General features: G+C 39.7%; 1 pseudogene; it reads right to left on the bottom strand.

Moving 5' to 3' along the window:
- Positions 1-6,752: 6,752 nt before the first annotated feature.
- On the bottom strand, positions 6,753-7,829 carry LOC102840792 (annotated as a pseudogene).
- Between the last annotated feature and the right edge of the window lie 2,392 nt (positions 7,830-10,221).

Here is a 10,221-nt window from a genome sequence, read left to right as displayed (position 1 = left end):
GTGGTAGCATGTCACAGGTCATGTTAGCAAAACAGAAAGAAATGTAAATACAGTGTTTAAGAAAGGGAATGTATACATTCACATGTTTGTAACATACTTCTTAAACATGCAAAGCTAGGTATCAAATCTTAAAATGATAAGGTCATGTTGAAATACTCCTGGTGTGGCACTGTGGATTAATTAACTAGACTGAAAGGTTGGTTTGAACTGCTAGGTTGGTGGTTCGAGCTCAACAGCCACTCCTTGGAAATCCTATGATTCGGAACCAACTCGACGACACTTAACAAGATATTGAAATACATACAATATTTATGAATATAAACTGTGGAAACAGGCAGATCTTTTTTTCTTTACTTTTAACTTTTTCTTGTGAATTAAGTTAAATTTTACATAGTAAATCAATTTTCCAGTCAACAATTCATACAGATTTTTTATGTCATTGATTGCAGTACCCCCAATGAGTTATCCTATGTCCTCTCTGTGCTTCCCATTTCCAGTCTTCCTTTTTTCCTAATCATTCCTGACTCCTAAATTTTGTCTTTTAGCAAAGGCTGCCATTTTGATAGTACACATTTGATTATTCTAAAGAATGCATATCTCCCTAATGTCATTATTCCTCTTATAAACCTGTCTGCTATTTGACTGCAAATGGAACCAAGGGGTTAAGTTCAGTTCCAGGCCTGAAGCATGTATAAAGGAGTTCCACCAGTCTCTATCAACCAGTAAGAATGGTCTTGTTTATGAATGTGAGTTTTGTTTCACATATTTCTTCCACTCTATGAAGGACCTAAGAAGCCTGGGAAAGTAGTGGGTTACTCTTTGTACCACTAACCATAAGGTCAACAGTTTGAATCTACCAGTCTTTTCACAGGAGAAAGATGAATCTATCTGCTCCCATAAGGATTTACAGCCTCAGAAACCTTTAACAGGGTCCCTATGAGTTAGAGTCCTGGTGTGGCGTTTTAGGCTAATGCACTGGACTGCAAAGTTGGTTTCAACTGCAAGGTCTACGGTTCAAGCTCACCAGCTGCTCCTCGAAAACCCTATATGGGTCGGAACCCGACTCGAAGGCACTTAACAACAACAACAACAACAACTATGAGTTGGAAAAGACTCCATGGCACACCACCAACAACAACACTATCCAGGACCAAAAGAGTTGGTAATAGTAGCAAGGCACCATCTAGTTCTGGTCTCAGGTTCTTCGAGACTGAGGTTTTTGGGGTCCATTAGTCCATAGAACTAATTTTTATAAGCATCTTTGATTTTCTTCACTCTTCTTTGCTTTGGATGGTAAAAGTTGTACCTTAATACCTGCTCACAAGCTTTTAAGGCATCAGTTGCTACTCACCAAAGTAAAAAGCAGAACATTGTCTTTGTGGACTATATCATTAGGGAAATCTTTTATATAGGCTCTGACATGTATTGGCCATGTGACCTTGGTAAACCTAGTTAATGAGCTAAGCCTATTTCCTCTGTATATGAAATGATGGTTAATCTACCAACTGCAGAGTCAATATAAGAAATAAATGTAAAATATATTTAAAATGTTGTGTGCAGGACCTAGTAAGGTTTACTTAAATGATAGAAGCATAATTAAGGAAATATGGTGTTGCAATGGTTAAGTCCTGGTATGCTAAATGAAAGCATGGCTATTTGAATGCCTCCAGTGGCTCTCTTGGAGAAAGATATAGCTATCTGCTTATGTACAGTTTATTGCCAAGATAATTCTATACAGCAGTCCTATTATGCCACATGGCATTGCTATAAGTTGGAATCAACCGAATACACAACAAGTTGCACAATTATTTCTCCTATAACTGTAACAAATGGTCAAAAGGTTGGTGGTTCAAACCCACTTAGAGTTGCATCAGAGCCATCACCTTCCAACTGGTCAGTTCTATTCTGTACATATGGGATCCTCAGGAGTTGGTATTGACTTGATGACAATTAACAAAACCATCAATGCAATTATTGCTTCTACTTTTACTACCTCTACTACCAGATTCTCTAGCTCTCACCCAACTCTTAACATATCACCACAACTTTTACTTACATGGTAGCATGCTGTCATTTTTAACTACTGCAAAGTCATTTGAACTGAAAGGTTGGAGGTTCAAGCTCACCAGCTGATCTTGGAAACCCTATACAGGGTCGCTATGGGTCAGAATTTACTTGAAGGCACTTAACAACAACAACAACAACAACAACAACAACACAAAGGATCTCTGGTAGCATAGTGGTTACCAGTCGGGCTGCTAACTTCAAGGTCAGCAGTTCGAGACTACCAGCTGTTCTGTGGGAGAAAGATGAGGCTGTTTGCTCCCGTAAAGATTTACAGTCTCAGAAACCCTATGCAGGGTCACTATTAGTTGGAAACGACTACATGGCACACCACCACCACCACCAAAGGACTCCTGGTATAGTTTTGTAGCATCAGCACTGGACTGTGAACCACAAGGTTGGTGGTTCAAAACCGCCATCTGCTTCTAGTAAACCCTATGATTTTAATCGACTCAGTGACATATAACAAAAACAATAGCATCAATGTGGATTCTGAAATATACTGACCCCATTTACAACAGAACAAAACACTGCTTTGTCCTGCACTATCTTCATAACCATTGCTATGCTTTAACCCCTTGTTGCAACCACTATATTAATTCATCTAATTGAGGGGCTTCCTTTTTTTCATTGACCCTCTACTTTACCAAGCATGATGTCCTATTCCAGGGACTGGTCTCTCCTGATAATATGTCCAAAATGTGTCTCACCATCCTCACTACTAAAGAGCATTCTGACTGTACTTCTTCCAAGACAAATTTGTTAGTTCCTCTGTCAGTCCATAGTATATTCAATATTCTTCTCCAACACCACAATTTGAATTCATTAATCCTTCTTTCACCACTGTGGCTCTGTAGAATAAACACTGGGCTGTTAACTGCAAGTGTGGCATTCAAACCCACCAGCTGCTCCTTGGATACCTTATGAATCAAAATAGACTCAACAGCAAATAACAACAAGCAGCATCAACAATCCCTCTTTGGTGTTCCTTATTCGTTGTCCTGCTTTCACATTCATATGAGGAGATTGCAAATACCATGACTTGTTTCAAGAGCACCTTAATCCTCAAAATGATGTTTTTGCTTTTTAATACTGCAAAGAAGATTATTTGCAGCAGGTTTGCCCCAAACAATACATCCTTTCATTTCTTGACTGCTGCTTACATGGGCTGTTGGTCCAAGTAAAATTAAATCTTTGACAGCTGGAAAACTATCTTTCAAATTTCTTGTAATAGATGAGTGAGCACTTCTAGTGCTACATCCCTTTATTGAAACATCTCAACTGGCATACTCTCAATTTCTGGAATTTGATTTTCACCAATGCCTTTAGCACACCTTGGATTTTTTTTTTTTCCTCCTTTAATACCATTACCTCTAAATCATATGTTACCTCCTGAAATGGATGAGTGTTGACCAATTATTTTTGGTACAATGACTATATATTCCATTCATGATTTTTTTTGTGTGTTTTTTAATCATGATGCCTGCGATTTCTTTTCAAATGCTCCACCTAAAAGCAGACACAGCATATAATACAAACATTAACAATCATGGGATATAGGTATCAGAGAGACAGAGGTGCTGTCAACTACAGTTCAACATTTTGATTAGACTGAAGTTGTTCAGCTGTAGTTGATTGAATTTCTATGTTTTTTTGACACTTCCTATATCTTTCAATATTTTGCCTATTGTAATAGTTAAGGATCTGTGTCAACTTGGCTAGGCCGTGATTTCTAGTGGTTTGGTGGTTGAGATGTGCTTATTCACATAGTGATGAACCCTAATAAAGCATAGTTAATTCTATGAAGTGACTATGACAGTCAGTCAAATGAAGGGATGCTTTCTTGGGACTGTGGTCTTCTCCCAATATAATGGAAATGCAGGAAAAGTTCTCTCTCTTTCACTGGGAACTTGGGACTCTACAATTGTAAGCAATTTCCTTGATAATAAACTTCTCTTTATATGTATATATACATATATATGATTCACTGGTTTAGTTTCTGTAGAAAACCCAGCCTAAGAAACCTACAGAATCCTTCAAGTGTACATTGAGGTTTTAATTATTTTCTTCAGTTCTTTTAGATTTAGAAATGCTGAACATTTTCTTCCCTATTGGTTCTATAATGATAGGTCATTTCATATTTAATTATATTACCTTACTTTGCCTTCTTGACCCATTCTTTGAAATCTTCTGCTCTGTTCTTTCACATCATCATTTCTTCTGTTTGCAAGTTTCATAATGTATCTGATTTACAATTTGGTCTTTTGTTTCTTTCCTGTCTTTTTAATGACTTTTTACTTTATTCATGTATGATGTCCTTGAAATCATTCCACAGTGTTCAATGTGTGGCATCTATTCTTGAGATGGTCTATAAATTAAGACATGGAGTTAAAAAAGCAAAAGGGAAGAATGCACTCAACATTTCTCAAGCTGAGGGAACTGAAGAAATAATTCAAGCCTTAATTTGAAGTATTGAATGATTCTGTGTGCAAAATATTGACTGGTTCAGAAAGCATCAAAAGTAGATGGAAGGAATAGAAAGAGTCACTGTATCAAAACAAGAGGTAGCATATGATTAAGAGCCACTTTTTCCTGAAGGAAGAAGTCAAAGGTACATTGAAGGTATTGGCAAAGAACAAGGCACTGGGAAATGATGGAATACAAATTGAAATATTTCATGTAACTCATGCAGCATGGGAGGTACTCATCTATGCCAAGAAATTTGGAAGACAGCCACCTGACCAACTGATTGGAACAGATCCATATCTGTGTCCATTCCAAAGAGAGGAGACTCAATGGAATGCGGAAATCATCAGTTCATATAATTAATATCCCATGTGAGTAAAATGTTATTAAAGTTAATACAAAAACATCTGTAACCATACATCGACATAGAACTTCCCGAGGTCCAAGCTGGATTCAGAAGAGGATGTGGAGCAAGCAATATCATTGCTGATGTCAGATGGATCTTAGCTGAAAACAGAGGATACCAGAAAGATGTTTACCTGTGCTTTATTAACTATGCAAAGGCTTTCTATTACGTGGATCATAACAAGTTATAAACAACATTGTGAAGAATGAGTATTCCAGAACACTTAATTGTGCTCATGAGTAACCTGTACATAGACCAAGATGCAGTTGTTCAAACAGTATATGTGAACAGGGAATGGTTTAAAATTAGGAAAATTGTGCACCTGGATTTTACATTAACATAATTTATTAAATGCACCAAACAACCAAACACACACACACACACACACACACACACACACATATATATATATATTAGAACTGAAAGGCCCTTGGAAACCATCTAGTCCAATCCTCTCGTTTTACCTGAGGTCCCAGCACTCTGTGTGGTAGAAAGGGCCAGAACATGAGACCAGTCTTGAATTACAGACATACACATATTTAAGGCTTCTGGATTTCAGCCAAGTAGAGCCTAAAGACTTAATCCATGTTTACTTTTAAGTTTTCTGTTTCCTATGTTACCACACTCTGATGCTTATCTCTGTAAAGCTACAGGAAAATTCCTGAAGAAAACCCAGTGAGCTTTGCGTCATTCAGAGCCAGGGTAACAGGCCAATTACATTACCCTTCCTCAAAAGTCCTGATGAGGAAGAGATCCAAACGACACACACAGAAAACCCAACACCTCAGGGTAAATATCCTTGCCTTCCTGAGGATAGGTTTCAAGGATGAGAAAAGAAGGTAAAGGAAGGAGAGAGATTTATAACAACGTCATTCTGAAGTCAACAGATCCAGTGGGAACACACTTTTCCTAGTTTCAAGCAAAGCCTAACATCATAAGAGAAGGATGTAGAACTTTGGTATTAAACCAGTTGTGGGATGTAAGCAAAAACACCAATAAATTAGACAAATAAATACAACTGGGGTTTTGCCAAGACCCATGTAACCCAGTGAAAACATAATTTGTAAACCTTGGGTAGATGAGACTGGGGTGCACCTTGCACTGCACCTTAGGGAAAAACCTAAGTGATTCTGGGAGTCTTCACAGCAGAAAGAAGTCACACATAACTGTTTGTGACCCTAGAAAATCTGCTCAAAGCATTCCCATCTGTCCAGAAAAACAAGGTCATCAAGCTTTAGGTTCACTGACTCTTACCAGTCCATGACAGGGAGCCTCACTGTCTATCTGTAGGAGGCCCAGTTCAGCATGGGCAGAGGGTGGAGTATGTAGAAAAACAAACAGTTTGTTGCTAAGAACCGAGCAGCGTTTGCAGAAGGAGCTTCATCCGCCCAGGACATTCTCCAATCCCATTGGACAGCGGTGTCCCCAGCTTTTAGGGCTGAGGCAAATCTTGACACTCTCACAACCTAAGGAGGGCCTGGCTTCTGGGGCAGCTGGACTCCAGTCTACAACCGAAGGAGGCTCTGCTATACAGAAAACTAGTAACTAAGGTCCTAAGGAGACTGCCTTGGCTCCTGCTGGTAAGATAATGGCTTCCAAAGAGCTGTAATGTCCAGAGGAGACGCTCATCCTCCGTCTGCCCAGCATACCAAGAAGAAGGGTTTGGAAAGGGAACTCATGGACGTGAAGCCCTGAGTGCCGTCAGGGAACAGTCAGGAAGTCAAAAGTCAGTGCTAACAGCCCACAGGGGTGGTGGGCTTTTCCACAGGCAAGAGGCGGCAGCAACAGAAGTGTCCATCTCCCATCTCTGTCCAGTTCATGTTTCCACCACTCAGATTAGAGGCATGGGTTTAGGGTTGGGCGACTTGGATATCCGAATGCTGCCCAGGTTCTCTGTTTTGGCCCAGGTTTGGGTGCTGAAGTTACCATGGCTGACTTGCTTTTCTATTAGGTGTTCCAACCGATCGTGCATCTCTAAATTCTCAGCTTCCAGGTAGGCAACTTGCTCCTTGAGCACCTGAATGGCTGTGTCCTTTGACTGGATCACTGCTTTTGAATTCTGAAGCTGTTTTATTATTTGCCGTACTTTGCGCTGCTGGCTCGTAAGCATGTCATCCAAGTGGTGGATCTTTTCCCATAACCCAGCTATCTTCTTTCCCAGGTTAGTAGCCTTTTCCTGTTCTGCTCGGCAGTCAGCGCTCTGGCTGCGAAGTTCCTCCAGGGCTGTTTCCCCTTTCCTGACCTTCGCCATTAAGGCCTGATGCTCCGTTTCCATACCTAACAGGCGCTTCTGCAACTCTCCGATTTCTTCCTCTTTCTGCTCCGCTCTTCTCTATGAAGGGACACATTACTTTCTTCTGCATCTCTCTGGTACAGGCTGAGCATAGTCTCAAAAGCCACTCTGTCTGACTGATGCTGCTGCTCAGCCTCCTGCAGCATGGCAGGCAGGTCCCACACAGTCTTCCTCAAGCTCTCAGCATCTTCATTCATAGAGGTATCCACCTTAGGTGGGGTGCTGTACAAGGGCATGGGATTTTGGCTTTTCTAGCACCACCTGCATCTCCTGTTGATGGAAAGAATCTCCTGGATCTCTGTCAAGTTTGCTACTGATATCTTCTTGGAGCTTCTGCAGGCAGTTCCTGGCTTCATGGATGTACTGGACCTCACTCTTCAGCTGGTTACTATTCTTCTCATGGATCATCTTGTCTCCAGACTTCCCCTTCAAGTACACCTTAATGATTTCCTCATGTTCATCATTGGATTCCACCAGTTCTGAGGCCAGAGACTGACCAGTTGACCACTCAGATACCATGGCATAGGTCTTCCTGCCTGCTGTGGTCTGTCCCTCTGGGTGCACATCCACCAGGGTACACCAATTCCGAGTCCCGTTCATTTCTTTTCTGTGGGAGAGCAGCACACAGAACCAGTCCACTCTGAAGCCGGGATCCTACTACAATGCACTTGGATTTTATTCCTTCACCATACTCATTCAATCTTTATGCTTGGCAAATAATCAGAGAAGCTGAATTATAGGAAAACAAATGTGGCATCGGTACTAGAGGAAGACTCATTAACAGCCTGCGATATACAAATGATACAACCTTGCTTGCTGATAGTGAAGAGCACTTAAAATACTTGCTGATGGAGATCAAAGATCACAGACAGGGTTCAATGTGGGTTGCATCTCAATGTAAAGAAAACAAAAAACCTCACCACAGGAGCAATAAAATACATCAATATAAATGGAGACACAATTCAGTTGTCAAAGACTTCATTTACTTGGATCAACTTTTAAAGAATCAGCAGTCAAGAACTCAAAGGAAGTATTGCATTAGGAAAATCTGTTGCACAAGACCTCTTTAAAGTGTTGAATAGCAAAGGTGTCAATTTGAAAACTAATATTCACCTAACCCAGGCCATGGTATTTTCAATAAACTCATATGCATGTGAAAGTTGGATAGCAAATAAGGAAGACCATAGAAGAATTGATGCATTTGAGTTATGGTGTTGGAAGAGAATATTGAAAGTACCATGGATTGTGAAAAGAACTAATAGATCTGTGTTGGAAGAAACACAGCTAGGAGTGCTTCTTGGAAGCCATGATAGCCAGACATTGTCTTTCATAGTTCAGACATATTATCAGGAGGGACCAGTATCTAGAGAATGATATAATGTTTGGTAAAGTAGAGGGGCAGAGTGACAGCAGCAATGGGCTCCAACGATTGTGAGGTTGGCACCAAACAGCAATGTTTTCATTCTGTTGTGCACAGGGTCTCTATGAGTAAGTATTGACTGGATGTCACGTAACAACAACAATACTAAAATTTGTCCTTTTCCCTTTATGGACTTGTTTTAATTGTCCTCAACTTAAATTTGAACTTGCATATGAGCAATAAATGGTCTGTTCTAACGGATGATATTAACTGATGATATTGAGCTTCTCTGGTGTATTTGAATTATCTGTTTTCCACCTTTTGAGCCCAATATGTACATATATTCAGTCGCCTTTTATGCAGTTGAAAAAATATATTTGTAATGAATGAGCACTTGGTCTGCAAAATTTGATCATATGAACTCTGTGGTGATTTATATTACCAAGACCAGGTTGCGTTATTACTTAATTAGCTTCTTGCCAACACTCTTCTGACAGATTGTGATCACTTGTAGTTATTGTGATGTTGGAAGGTATGTTAATGGTATTTAAAATAGTAGGAGTGTCATTCATGGCAAACAGGTTTCAGCAGAGTTTACAGCTGAAGTAGACTTAGAAGAAACACCTGATCATTTATTTGTAAAAGCACAGACGTTTGAAAACATGAATAACAGCACAACATGGTAGCCATGTTAATTTTTTAATTAACTTCTGTGACCCTAATCATCCTTACTATTTTGGTGGGGCTAACAATATCTCTGGATGCAGTTTTTATTTTAACTCATCTCAAAGATTTTTTCTGCTATGTTTTATTCCTGGAATACACTTTTCCCCAGCCCACTAAATGAGTTCTCTCCCTCTGGCAAGGAATTTTGATGTCCCTGCTTCTTGTGCTTAAAACCCTGTTGAGTTTTGTTTAAATGGGCTTTTAAATATGCTGTTTCATTATCTTGTCATTTATTTATTATTTATATACTACTCTCTTCCAGAAAAATTGGAATTGGCTAAGTGATTTCCAGTAAACTTTATTTTAGAAATCTAATCTCTGTATTAGAATAAATTCATTCCCTAAGCAAGAAAAGAATATCTTGGGAGGTTATGGGGGACCAATGTTTTCAGGGACAGCATTCAAAATAAATTAGCAATGGTACAGTTACTACTTTGAAAGTATAGTGATTTGTTGTTGTTGGAAAGTGCCATCGAGTAGATTCCAAAACAAAACAACCCTGTATAGGTTTTTTTTTTTTTTCTTAAATGTTTTATTGTGAATTATGTGATAGTTTACATGGGAGAACATTAGTTTTACATTCATTCTATCATATATCGTATCATTGCCATGGTTACAATCCCCTCCACGCAATCCTTATCCCATACCCCCCAGGTCTTCAGCACACAGTCGCTCTCCCTCTCTGGATCTAAAGTCTCCAGCTGCTCCATCACTCCATGTCATCATCTCTGGCTCCATTTCAGGCATCACTGCTTCTCTGGGTAGGGTCTCACTCTCTGTTCTTCTCCCTTGATGGTCCTAGGGACCTCCGCTCCTAGACTGAAAAGTTAATCACTCCCCTGCTTGCTATAAAACGTCTACCTTTACATTTCCGACCCTCACAATCATTCCTAATAACAATTATTC

Source organism: Chrysochloris asiatica, unplaced genomic scaffold (assembly GCF_000296735.1).
Source record: "Chrysochloris asiatica unplaced genomic scaffold, ChrAsi1.0 scaffold00255, whole genome shotgun sequence".
Taxonomy (NCBI): domain Eukaryota; kingdom Metazoa; phylum Chordata; class Mammalia; order Afrosoricida; family Chrysochloridae; genus Chrysochloris; species Chrysochloris asiatica.
The sequence above is the reverse complement of the archived record's forward strand: the minus strand, read 5'-3'. Positions and strand labels throughout refer to the sequence as shown.